The sequence below is a fragment of the Terrapene carolina genome, unplaced genomic scaffold (genome assembly GCF_002925995.2).
Source record: "Terrapene carolina triunguis isolate 2854851 unplaced genomic scaffold, T_m_triunguis-2.0 Scaffold66, whole genome shotgun sequence".
NCBI classification, from domain to species: domain Eukaryota; kingdom Metazoa; phylum Chordata; order Testudines; family Emydidae; genus Terrapene; species Terrapene triunguis.
The window spans coordinates 25,048,456-25,061,596 of record NW_020664417.1 but is presented as its reverse complement, the minus strand read 5'-3'; the positions used below and the strand labels follow the sequence as shown (position 1 = coordinate 25,061,596).

The 13,141-nt window shown below is 41.1% G+C and overlaps 1 protein-coding gene across 1 annotated transcript in view; it reads right to left on the bottom strand.

Annotated features, from left to right (window-relative positions):
* The window catches only part of GUCY1A1 (guanylate cyclase 1 soluble subunit alpha 1), a 47,752-nt gene extending 35,158 nt beyond the window's left edge, over positions 1-12,594 (bottom strand). Inside the window, exon 1 of the mRNA XM_024211403.2 lies at positions 12,556-12,594. The gene's annotated coding sequence lies outside the window, so the exon portion shown is untranslated. The remainder of the gene's footprint in view (positions 1-12,555) is intronic.
* Positions 12,595-13,141: the final 547 nt, after the last annotated feature.

Sequence of the window (13,141 nt, the reverse complement as noted above, 5' to 3'; positions counted from 1 at the left end):
TTCAGAAGTATCTGAGTTACTTTTTATTAATATTGTGCATAGTTCTGTGTGTTTATGTACAATGGATTATTTGTTATAGGGTGAGATAAGAAGAGGTTGTTAAAGGAATCAAGTAGGAAAGGCAAAACAATGACAAAGATAAAGTAATGTCATAGAGAATACCAAGGCTCTTTACACAAACAATGGGGGGTTCCTGGCTCCCTCCAATCTGGCAAAGCCTCCTCTTCTCAGGCCAAACCTAAGATCAAAAAGGATACTAAAAGCTTACAAAGGTACTAGCCTGCAGAAATGGAGGGAGAAGTTGTCTGCCACGGCAGGCTGACACAGACTGAGGTAGAGTCAGGATCTGCTCTGCAGCAAGCTGGCTATCACTTGATCCAGAAGAGGAAGAGGGAGGAACACCACCGCTAAATCCCATCTACGTAGCAGAGTTTGGGGAGAATGCCAGGTGTTGGTAAAACAGCATGCATATAGGTCTTTTTGTTGTTTAAAATCAATTTCTCTGAGCAATATGTACATTTTGGAAGTAAATCACACTTTGCTATGAAGAAACTGCTTCTGTGTCTCTGCATATTATTACTTTCCACAGGCTCCCAAAGGAAAATTTTGCAGGTGCCAAATCCATTGGGCCAACTAGGTATTGCTGTTGGCAACAACAGGGGTGTAACCCAGAGAGCAGCTGGATTATGGGATCCCATCCCAAGAGAAGTGAAGCGCAAGGAGGACTGGAAGAGGGTCTCAGAAGGGGCAGCCTATCCAGGGACTGTGACAAGAGTATTATGACATGACATAGAATTGGCAGGCTCCTTTTTTTTGTTGTGACCCAACAGCTAATGTAATAATAGATGTACTGAACAGAGATCAAAAAATAATTGTAAGTTTTATCAGACTTAAGGCCATTCAACACCATTTCCCACTCACCATTTTAAAAAAAAAAAAAGGCAAAAGCAATTTCTGTGCTTACTCATTATTTTCTTAACATATAAATTGGGTAAGTCATCTGTTGCCGAGGCACTTATTATTTCATTACATTTAGAGACAGAATGAATTTCCAGAACTCTCATTACACTGGAGACTGGGGTAATACTATAATGACTGCTTGAAGACTCTGATATTAAGAGACTAGATGGCTCTGGGAATCATAATGAGATATGCAAACTTTCTACCTATTTATCTAGATTTTTTGACCATGCTCATCATAGGTTACCAGTTAGATTCCAGCCAAACGATCAAAGCTGATTTAATCTGATGGCTCTTTGGTGGTCTTGTGACAGGATGACCGGTTCTAAGAATCTATGCGTAGGTGCAGAGCTCCTCTACTGGTTCACACTGGCACTCTTACCATTAGCTTCAAGCCACGATATAAAGCAATGTGAATGTCTATCAGAGACAGAAGGGAGTAGAGATAGAGGAATCTTGAGGACAGCAACCCTAAAAACAGCCCAAGAACAACCCCGACCTAGCTTCAGGAGAGCATTTAGACAACTGCTTAATCCATTCCTATTCAGGACAGCACTTACTTAAAGTTAAGCATGTAATTGAGTATTGTCCCGAATAGGAAATGTTCTACTAAACCAGTTTCTCTGGGAGGAAATTTACATTAGAAACCCCATAGAGGATGGTTAAACCTTATTGTGTGTGTTATGTAAGGAGCCACCTGTTTACAGACACACGAGATGACACAATGAAAAATCCAAAATTCAGACTACACACATACTTGCTAGCAGGGATTCTATAAAATCTCTTAGCGACAACCTATGGTTGTAGAAGACATAGCAGCTTTGCAACTTGGTGTGCAGGAGCACTGCATGAGTGCTAGTGGGGAAAAGCATGCTAAGAAGCAACCCTTACATCTCTTTTGTGAAGTATGGCACACACTCCATTCCCAATGGATACCAAAGTGGAGCAGGATGAGGGCCCAACACCACCTCTTTTGGAATATCTAATGCGGCTGTCAGAATTCTGAATCTTGTGGTGTTTTTGCTCTAGGATTTGTGACTGTCCCCTATGTAGGTACATAATACAGGGAGGAAAGAAGTCTTCAGCATCCTCTCCAGCTTTGTTCACTCACACAGGTGGAGCCAGAATCACAACCCTGCTATTTCTTTATTTTGAGCCCAGATCAGACTGGAATTTTTGTAATGTATTTAAAATATCTGCACCAGGAAATTTCTATCGAGACAAAATATCTAATTTCCAAGGGTGTCTTAGGGCAACAGAGAAATGAAGCAGTGGTGCATAACCACTGCACTACAACTATCTTTATAACACATATTATAAATCTTTGCACAGAGTTTTCAACTCTGTTTATAACAGAGGATTAAATCCTGCGTTGCTAGTAGTACATCAAACTGACAACAGGAGTGAATTCCAAAGTAATGCAGCTCTGTAGCTAAAAGCCAAACCTAAGTTTAGCATTGAGGCTCTGAAAGCAGTTGTTAATATTTGACTTAAGATTATGAATGTTTTCCACTAGTTGTACAGTAACTGTTGAAATAAAATAGTAGTGATATGTTATATAAACACTTGCATAAGAACTTCGCCTATCACATTTTTCTTCTAACATTAAATAGACCAGCCATCTAGTACATAAATTACAGCAATAGCAATAAAATTCTGAATACACCATTTTAAAATGGTATTGATTTTTTAAAGATAAATCTCATGTTCAAGAGTATTAAAATAGGCATATATCTCAATGTTCTTGCTCAGTTAAGAATTTTCAGCCTCATCCTGCTATACTGGAAGAGCCATGTGACTGCTCGGAGCAGTGGTAAATCCTATACATTGGTAGAAGTATTGACTTTAAGCATCATCTTTCAAACAGAGAGAGCAATGTTTTCAGATTTGGCGTTGGACAGGTTTAGGTGCTGGGGAACTTCACTTCCCATGTATATGATGCAAACTGTACCAGTCAGCAGCCCTGTATACTATAATAAGCAAATGGTAAAGGGATATGTCCTATATCAGAATGTGCATAGCTTTTTATTCCTTTGTTTTATCTTTTGGAAGATTGTGCAGTTTTATCTTTTAATCTGGCATTTGGTAGATATTTTTCTCCAATTACTAAAGATAAAATCTACTTCAATGCCTATATCTCCTCTCATCTAGACTATTACTGCAGCTGTTTCTTTCACTTCCCCAAAAGCCAGTTCCCAGTATGTGCAGAATACTTCTACCTGCTTCCTCACAGGTACAAACAGTCACATCATACTTCAGAATCGAACATGAGTGGCACTTCAGAATCAGTTAAAATTGCCTGCATTGCTATTAAAACTCTCCATGGACTTCTTCCAGCCGCCTACATGGAGCTTTGTTCCTGCTTACTGTTCTTCTCACTTCCTCATCTCATCTAGCTCCACTTTACTTTGTTCCTAACCAAATTCTGGCTACAACTGGAACAAGAGGAATCTTCTCCTTTCTAGTTCCTGCCACCTAGAAACAGCAATCCTGTATCTCGCTGCCTGCCTCAGTGACTCACCATCTCTTTAAATCCAATCTGAAAAGACACCTTTTATTGCTTCCCTTTACTTTTTAATTTCTTTTAATTGTATTACTTAACACTGTAAAGTGTTCTCAGAAAAGGTTTGTGGAAAATCATGTTCTGCTGTACTGTATTGACCAATGCTAAAGCAACACAGATATATTTTCTAATGCCTGTCTGTGCTCTCCTAACGGAATAAGATCTACTATGTTAATCTGCTCTAGTCAGTGGAATGCCTGTGGCTTGGATTTAATTACTTTTCTCTTAATTTTGGCTAGGCTTACATGCAATCAATGTGTTTTGCATTTAGTCAACAAATGCAAACTCTTTTCTAACTTTTGCTTAAACAGAAACACTATTGATTACCCTGTTGTCTAGCCTCAGCTGTGCTTCTTTGATTGAGATAGAGAACCAATGTTACCTTGCACGTGATTAGTTTAACTGCTTTGTCTAAATCTGTCACTGATTGTATTTTTTTTTTTTGTATTAGTACTTAGGAAGCCCTGACTGAGGTCAGAGCCCTGTACAAATATATTATAGTAAATGACAATACTTGCCCTGAAGAGCTTACAGTCTAAAATAAATAAGACAGATAAACATGAAGAAAAAGGAAGTATTACTATCCCCATTTTACAGATGGGAAACTGAAGCACAGAGGAACCTACACAAGAAATCTATGGCAGAGCCAGGAATTGAATCCAGATTTCCTGAGTAGCTTTACCACATGGCTGTCCTTCCCTTCAGACCATTCTTCCTGTATGGGAAAACCAAAATTCTATCTTGAAAACCATACTGTAGATATCAATGATGTTTGTGATTTCTCCCAACTGGGTTTTACAGGAATGTCTGTGCCAAACAGCAAACAGGGTCTCATTTCACCACATTTCAATTAGTGCAGCACTTTCAGAACACAAATCGAGTGATTTTGTACTTTCAGCAAACTAAACGGACAATAGGGGAAATAATTTAGGGAAAATGGGAGGAGTCAAAAGTTGGGTTGACACATATGTTCTCCAAATACAGTGAGAGTTAAAAAAACTGGCCCTGCAACAAATATTTTAGGCTTTGGAGTCCATGCAATGATGAATACGGAGCTGCACAGCTGTTAGTGAGAGTATGCAAGAAAACCCTTCCCATAGCCAAGAAGGGAGAACATGATTGTATATTGTTTTGTTTTTTAATCATAGAAATAATTACACAAAAATGTAGAACTAGCCATTTTTCCATGTAATAAACTGAAAATCTTGCTGAAGTATTCTGCAATCATAAAGCTCTTCCACGTGTAAATAGTTTCTGCATTTGATGTAGAGAGAAATCAACTTTCCCTGAACAAGATGCGACCGTTTCCACCTGCATCAATCCAAAGTGAAATACAAGGCTAAAATGAAAACTAAGTCAAATACACATTTACCTTGGTCACAATTAAAATATCCCTCACTATCACACAATATATCCCTATACTCCAGTTATTTCCTGACCCTAGTATCTCAATAACCACCATGTTATAACTATTGCTATATGTTGGCTTTTTTTAGTAGCAACCCCTATTCTTGTTATTACATCACAGATTCCAGAAGTTTCACTGTAATCTCTGGAATTTGTGACACCCCAGCATGTCACTGAAATAAAGAGCCAGGAAGATTTCTATGAGAGGAAAAAGTAAATTGTAAATAATTAGTTATTTTTGTGCTGACCATCTCCCATATTTTGATTGGTGGAGACTTCCATTCATAAATGTGCATTTAATTAAATTTTCATTTCAGCTTTACACATAGAACCAACTGCAGAAGGGAAATAACTAGAGTACTGATTCTAAACCTTTTCCTCACATTGACTAGTTTTTACTCCCACCTAACTTACTAGACTACATGCATGAGTTGCTCTACATGAGAATAAGCAGTGCAAATGAGGCCCTAAGGGCCAGACTCTGCCACCTTTAATCAAGTCTTTGGAACTGGCTCACACCTGCCATGATGGCATACATACCCTGCTTTCTGGATCACTGTGTACTCAGCTAATGCACTCTCCCCGAGTTCCTCCACTATAGGATTGACCAATTTTCAATAGAGTGTACTAATACACACAGCTGTGAGTATAGTGATACATACATGACACAGCCCCAGGGGGAGCACCAAGCACCACTGTGCCTTAGAGATAACCTTCTGTGGAACAATTCTTCAGGGTGTTGCTCCCTTTTTGCAGCTGGAGAGGGAGAAAGTTGCTGCATCTCCTAAAAAGATAGGAGATGCTAATTTTGACTAAGTCTTAAGTAACACAGAGAAGCTAATTCAAGAAGTGACAGTAGCTGAGTCACTAAGTAATAGGGATCACAATGGTCAGGTAAGGTACTAAAAAGTAACAGTCTTGCTAAATTTTAGAAAGGGGGATTTCCAGTAAAATGAGATCAGTCGAAAAGGCCTTCTGACAGAATGTAGGACAGGTGTAGTCCAGAGCTGGGTGACCATTCTGTGCACTTTGTAAGCATTCCACATAGGCCAAATTGTGAGATAATTGATTAGGACTGAGTAATTAACCAGTTAATAAGGAGATTCAGCTCATCAGCTGAGGGCTGCTAAATAAGAGACAGGAAGGGAAATGGAGGGGATTGGGAGAGAGAGTAGGCAAAGAAGCCCATGATCTCAGAGAAGTGAGATCTCTTTACCCCTCTCCCCATACCTAGAGAGTAGGTAGAAGCTTGAGGAAAGTCTTATGCTGTGGGGACACAAAACTGTATAAAGACTTTGTAAATAAAGGATACTGTGGTGAACTTACTCAGGAGTGTGTGAGGACTGCTTGCAAAGTGAGAGGCAGAGTGTGGGGCATCATACCCTGTGATAGGCCCTAAAGCTAAAAGTTAAAGAATAAAAAAAATTTAGAGGTGGCATGGATGCTACTTTAAATAAAATAAAGGTCATAACATGATATTAAAGAAAAAATGATAAGAGCAACTGCAAGCAGGCTCAGTTGTTAAATATAATCCCCTCCCCCCTCAAAATCCACACATTTTTATAGCGTGAAATTCATCTAAAGGTGATAAAGAGGGCCTGTGCAAGACCCTAATCATTTTAAAGCCTAGAAGTCATCTTATGGAGCTGAAGTGATGCACAGAACCTTGTGTGGGCCCTATGCCATGAGCTGAAATTTACCCCTAGAGAATAGTACTGCTCTGACTTAGACTATCATGCAGTAAAGCATTTCACTTTGTTTTCCTTAAGGGAAAAAATCCCACTGCATCACACACTGCTGGATGTCAGATCAGTCTACCATTTAGAAATTGTTACCAGAAAATTCAAAACAAAACAAAAGCTCCTCCAAACTCCACATATGGAAGAATGAAGACGTATACAATACACACTATGTGAATTAAATGAGGAACCAAGAATGTCTAAAGAACACTAGCTGTGTATCTCAGAATGACATTAGCAGAAGCAACATTGGATAACAGCATATTACTTAATCAGTAGTAATCAATAGCTGTGCAGCATGTATAAAAGGCTTCATTAGAGAGGATAGAACAGTCTCTTCAATTGCTTCATACCAGCAGAGCAATAAACAAGAATTTAAATTAATATTACAAACTGCTGTATTCAGCAAATTCTGGAGTCCTTATTAAACGAAAACAACCAATGACTTCAGAGTTTAGGTCCTGGTACAGGAAAGCACTGATGCAAGTGCTTAAATCCATCATACCTGCTTGATTTTAAGAAGGTGCTTAAGTTCCAATATCAGAGGGGTAGCCGTGTTAGTCTGAGTCTGTAAAAAGCAACAGAGGGTCCTGTGGCACCTTTAAGACTAACAGAAGTATAGGGAGCATAAGCTTTCGTGGGTAAGAACCTCACTTCTTCAGATGCAAGTAATGGAAATCTCCAGAGGCAGGTATAAATCAGTGTGGAGATAACGAGGTTAGTTCAATCAGGGAGGGTGAGGTGCTCTGCTAGCAGTAGAGGTGTGAACACCAAGGGAGGAGAAACTGCTTCTGTAGTTGGATAGCCATTCACAGTCTTTGTTTAATCCTGATCTGATGGTGTCAAATTTGCAAATGAACTGGAGCTCAGCATACATGATGGCATATATAACGTTGGTGGACGTGCAGGTGAATGAGCCGGTGATGTTGTAGCTGATCTGGTTAGGTCCTGTGATAGTGCTGCTGGTGTAGATATGTGGGCAGAGTTGGCATCGAGGTTTGTTGCATGGGTTGGTTCCTGAGTTAGAGTTGTTATGGTGCGGTGCGTGGATATACTCTCACCAGCAACCACGCACCGCACCATAACAACGTTATATATGCCATCATGTGCCAGCAATGCCCCTCTGCTATGTACATTGGCCAAACTGGACAGTCACTACGCAAGAGGATAAATGGACACAAGTCAGATATCAGGAATGGCAATATACAAAAACCTGTAGGAGAACACTTTAACCTCCCTGGCCACACAATAGCAGATGTTAAGGTAGCCATCTTACAGCAAAAAAACTTCAGGACCAGACTCCAAAGAGAAACCGCTGAGCTCCAGTTCATTTGCAAATTTGACACCATCAGATCAGGATTAAACAAAGACTGTGAATGGCTATCCAACTACAGAAGCAGTTTCTCCTCCCTTGGTGTTCACACCTCAACTGCTAGCAGAGCACCTCACCCTCCCTGATTGAACTACCCTCGTTATCTCCACACTGATTTATACCTGCCTCTGGAGATTTCCATTACTTGCATCTGAAGAAGTGAGGTTCTTACCCACGAAAGCTTATGCTCCTTATACTTCTGTTAGTCTTAAAGGTGCCACAGGACCCTCTGTTGCTTTTTAAGTTCCAATAGAATTTTAAAGTTAAGTGTGTGTTTAAGCTCTGTATTCAACAGGATGCATTCTTTCCTGAATTGAGGCTGTAGCTCTAAATATTATTTTAAAGTATAACATTTATCTAATAAGTATGATTCTGTACCATTGGTACAAATAGCCCATTTAAAACCTACTGGAACTCTACATTTTAAAACCATGCCAGGTTATTGAATATCTGCTAGAAGGAATCTTCAAATGTTACATCAAATGGCTCAATTCTTTTGTCCTTTCAAATTTATTTGCTGCAAAACTTCAATATAATGCTAAACAATTGAATAAATGTAATGTTGTCATAACTATGTGGACAAAATGGTTTGAAAAGTGATTGTAGAACTGAATGTATGACTAGCAACAAAAAAGTGTTAGCATTTGATAACTCAGTTTTGAATTGCTAACAAAATATGCAACATGGCACCTAAAGATTTCTATATGTCAACATTGCAAAATTACATAAAACATATCTTACTTTAGTTTCTAGTAAACCTTTCCAGTAAACCATTTACAAATATTTTAAAGGCTTGTAGTTTCCATTCTGAAGCTGTTTTAAAAAAAATAAAAAGTTTGTATGTATGCTGAATACAGACTTTCTGAATCTCTACAAAAGCTGCAAAATCCTGTCAAAATATATCTGCCTTATGAAGACAAATGCATTTCTTTAATACCTTTCTTTGTACCTAATTTAGAACAGCATTCTATTTTTCCCAATGTTTCCAAAAATTCTGAGATACTTGATATTTTATAGAATAATTTCTAAAATTATAACATTTCACTGCCAGGTTTTAACAAAACAAACAAACAAACAAATATAATTTTTGTAACACAATGAAACATTTTATTGGTTTCTGGTTGGTTTGTTTTTACAGTTTTTAATCACAATATTTCAAGTGCATAGCATATGTATGCACAATGTCTGTGATTTTACGTTCTTCTCTATTACATAACAAGGTTTCAATTGCCTTCCAATGTGTTCCATCAACCTAGCACTGTCTACACCGGGGTTAGGTTGGCCTCGCTACGTCTCTCTGGGGTGTGGACAGACAATTAACCAAACATTACTCAGAGTAAGACAAAGATCTATGGACTTTTTCCTTCTTGTATTTCCTCTTTACCAATGGGACACAACCTTAATATTATCCTGTGATGTCCTTTATTCTTTTCATCAGAAAACTTTTCATTATTTTAAACGCATATGCAGACATAGCTAAGTCAATGGTAGAAAAGATGGGGAGCCACTTTATCAGCAAAATAAAAAAGATAATAATCACTGCACAACATCCTGACATTCTGTGATGGTATTTGCTTTATGACAATCATTGCAGACTGACATAATGCCATGAGACAAACATCAAAAACATATTTCCTCTCTCCTTTCTCCTCATCTTCCCTGGCTGCCTGTAGATCAGAGGAATTTCAGTAATTGCTTTGCTGTCCTTACATAGTGGATCCTGATAGCTTCCATATAACCAGTCCAGTTGCTCAATACTCCACATGCTACCTCACATTTATCTAGTGGCTCATCTTATGCTCTTATGATTGGGAAAGAGAACGCTGATCAGAGCTACAGAATCCACAGCCATATGTACAGCCCTGATGAGAGACGAGCTGTCTTAAGTACCATTATATAGTAAACTGAATTTCCCATTAAGTGTATTTCTATCACATTTGAATGGCATAACCCAGCATATTCACCTAGTTTTGCAGTTGATTTCAAGCAGAGAAGATTTCCATAACTGAAATCCATGTTTGTCTTGTACTATCATAATTGCTGGAAAAATCAGAAGTATCACCTCTTGCTTAGTTTAATTTACATGTTCCCTCACCCTATTTTCTGCAATTGGGGGCTGATCCCATATTCCTAACTCAAGGAAACCACCTAATGACTTCTATGGGAGTTTTGCCTGAGCAATGGTTGTTGGATTAGGCCATTTAGAGTTACTAAAAGCCCATGTTGTTCACTGCCTAACTAATGTAATGAATAAGCAAACACCAGCATATTTTGTTTTGTTATTGCTTTACATTTTCTGATGAAGAATTATTCATTTAGATTATTCTATAATTGCAGAATGGAAAGTCTTAGTGAGCAAATATGCTGTTTTCCTCAAAAAATTCAGTGTCTGTCAAAAGTCTTATTAGTTTTGCCTAGACTAACTAATGCAGTATAGAGTAACCCATAGATCAACAAGCGCATAATACAAGCCACCATACTGTGACAGAGACTAGCTATGTGCACCTTAATATTCATTTTTTATTAATGTTAAATCTCTAGTTAAGAGTTTTCCTGCTGTTAATTCAGCCACAGAACACAAGAAAGCCATCTCAGTGCATACTCGGCCAAAAAGCCACCTCTGAAAATACAGCCATTTTAGGAGCAGCAATGGATCAGCTTGACAGAGTACATAAGATGCATAAAACTACTCCTTTATATTGGAGAGAAGCTTTTTCAAGTGTTTATACATTCATCTGATTTTTAAAAAGTTAACTACTAAGCCCTATGTTAATCTTAAATTAGTGCCACTGAAGCAGAAAGAATTCCATCAACCCAACAAAGAAACTATAAGCATATAGTCATAAACAAAAACAACTTTTTAAAATTAAAAATAGTGATGCTGAAGAAATTAGCAGAAAAAGGCAAACTTTTAGTAAAAATGATTATAAAACAGTTCTTGGGTTCCATTTTTTCTCAGAAAATATGCAATAAAAAGTATAAAACTGAAGAAATAGTGTAAAATTAGATACAGTATAAAATAATTATGTTGACTAAATCCATGTTTGTACATTTTATTTTATATATAAATTCAGAAAAACATCCAGAAAAAGAATGAGATAGCTACCCAGTCTGATTTCGCTAACTTGACATCTACTATCAATTGGTGAGGTCTTTTATAAAGGCACAATATACAAAGCTCCGGTAAGTGCACATCCTATCCTAACATTCCAGTTTGTTTGGAGATTATTTCAAATATTAAATTGAAATATACATAAACCATATATGTGGACTCCTGTTGGATTTACTATACATTTGTCAGTAGACCAGTCATGGGCCTGGGTTAAGCAAAGTTATTTTGTCAGCTAACCTGGTTTCCCATGTCCCGTACATATTTCAAGCCATAGGGTTACTGCTTACACGTTTCTTTGCAGAGCTATGAATCCTAAAGCGAAATGCATGCGGATTGCGCGCAACATACATTTCTCCGTATGCACTAATAAATATCCTGTCCCTCACTGCACTCAGCCTAGCTCATTTGCCGCTATCTGACAGCAGGGATCGGGCTGCGAGCGGGGATGCGCTGGAGCCCCTGGACTCTCACCCGGGAGCTCAGCCTGGGATCAGCGCTGGAGGTTGCTGGCGCGTTTGCAACATTCCCACGAGCAACTGAGCTCGGATCGGCCCATTCAGGAGGCTGCTGAGTGTGTGGAACCGACCTTGCTCCTTCCTTCCCACGAACCTGAGCGATGCTGCTCACCAAGTGCCAGCGAGCCGGGAGCTGCCTCTCGCCCCGCGGCCCTGACCCGTGTCCCCCGGGCTGCTGCGGCTGCCTCCGCTCCCTCCCGCCCTGACAGGAGCGTGGGAACCAGCTGCGGCTGCCGAGGAGAGTGTCCGGGCGGGGGGATCCCTACGGGGAGAGGGAGCCACGATCCGCACGGGAGCAGGCCAGGGGCGGATCGGGGCGAACAGCGGGGGGCGAGGGGGCATCTTGCCCCGAGGGGAGGCGGCTCCCGGACAGAGAGAGCGAGCCAGCCGGGGCCCCTCGCAGCGCGCCGGGGGCGGCACTTACTTAATGTCCTCCCAAACCTCCGGGCCGTAATTCCCGATCACCAGCAGCTCCAGGGCGTGATTGACGAACCCGTACTGCGGACAAGGGGCGAAGGGGGGCGAACAACGAGGGGGAGGGCACGGGTGAAATCGGAGAGGGACACGGAGGAGAATCAGTGGGGGGGGTGAGGGCTGAGCTCCTTCCCAGCGCTGCTTAGCGTCCCCGCTGCTCCTGGTGGGGATGGGGGGTAACACACAGACACCCCAGAGCCACCTGTTTCCCGTCCTCACCTGCTGCTGCACGGGAGCTACCCAGCTCTGCAGGCGAGACTCTCCCCCACCCCCTCCCCGGCACAACAGGGCGCGTCTCCCCCCAAACAGCGCCGCTGCCCCCTGCCCCCTTCTGGTGCGCTACCGGAGTTTGAGTCTGTCCCCAAAGGAGAGAGACTCGCGCATCTCGCTTGCCCGAAATTGCCTTCGCTCACCATAGCGCCAGCGCTGCGCTGCCCCCTGCTTTGTCCCTGTGCCGCGGCCCGGCCCGCTCAGAGACGCTGGGGAAGGCGCCGCTCCGCTCCCAGAGCTTCTGGCTCCGGCAAACTCATGTTTGAAACGTGTATTTGGTCAGCGGACTGCAGCCGCTCTTCCTGTCCCCACCCCAGCCACACACTCCGCGGCAGGTGGGGCCTCCCCCCGGCCCAATCAGGGCTGTGCTAAGCAGGGCTGCCAGGGAGGGGGAGAGGGAACCAGAGACAAAGAGAGGGGGAAGAGAGCTGAGAAATAGGCTGATGAGAGAGAAAGAAGGTCTACATTTACCAAGGGTCCCGGTGGACTATATGTCTCTGGTAATTTTTAAATCAGGATGGGATCTTTTTTCTTACAGAGATGCTCCAGGAATTATTTTGGGGGATGTTCTATGGCCTCTGATGTGCAGTGGTCATACTAGATCAGGGGTAGGCAACCTATGGCACGGGTGCCAAAGGCGGCACGCGAGCTGATTTTCAGTGGCACTCACATTGCCCAGGTCCTGGCCACCGGTCCAGGGGGCTCTGCATTTTAATTTAATTTTAAATG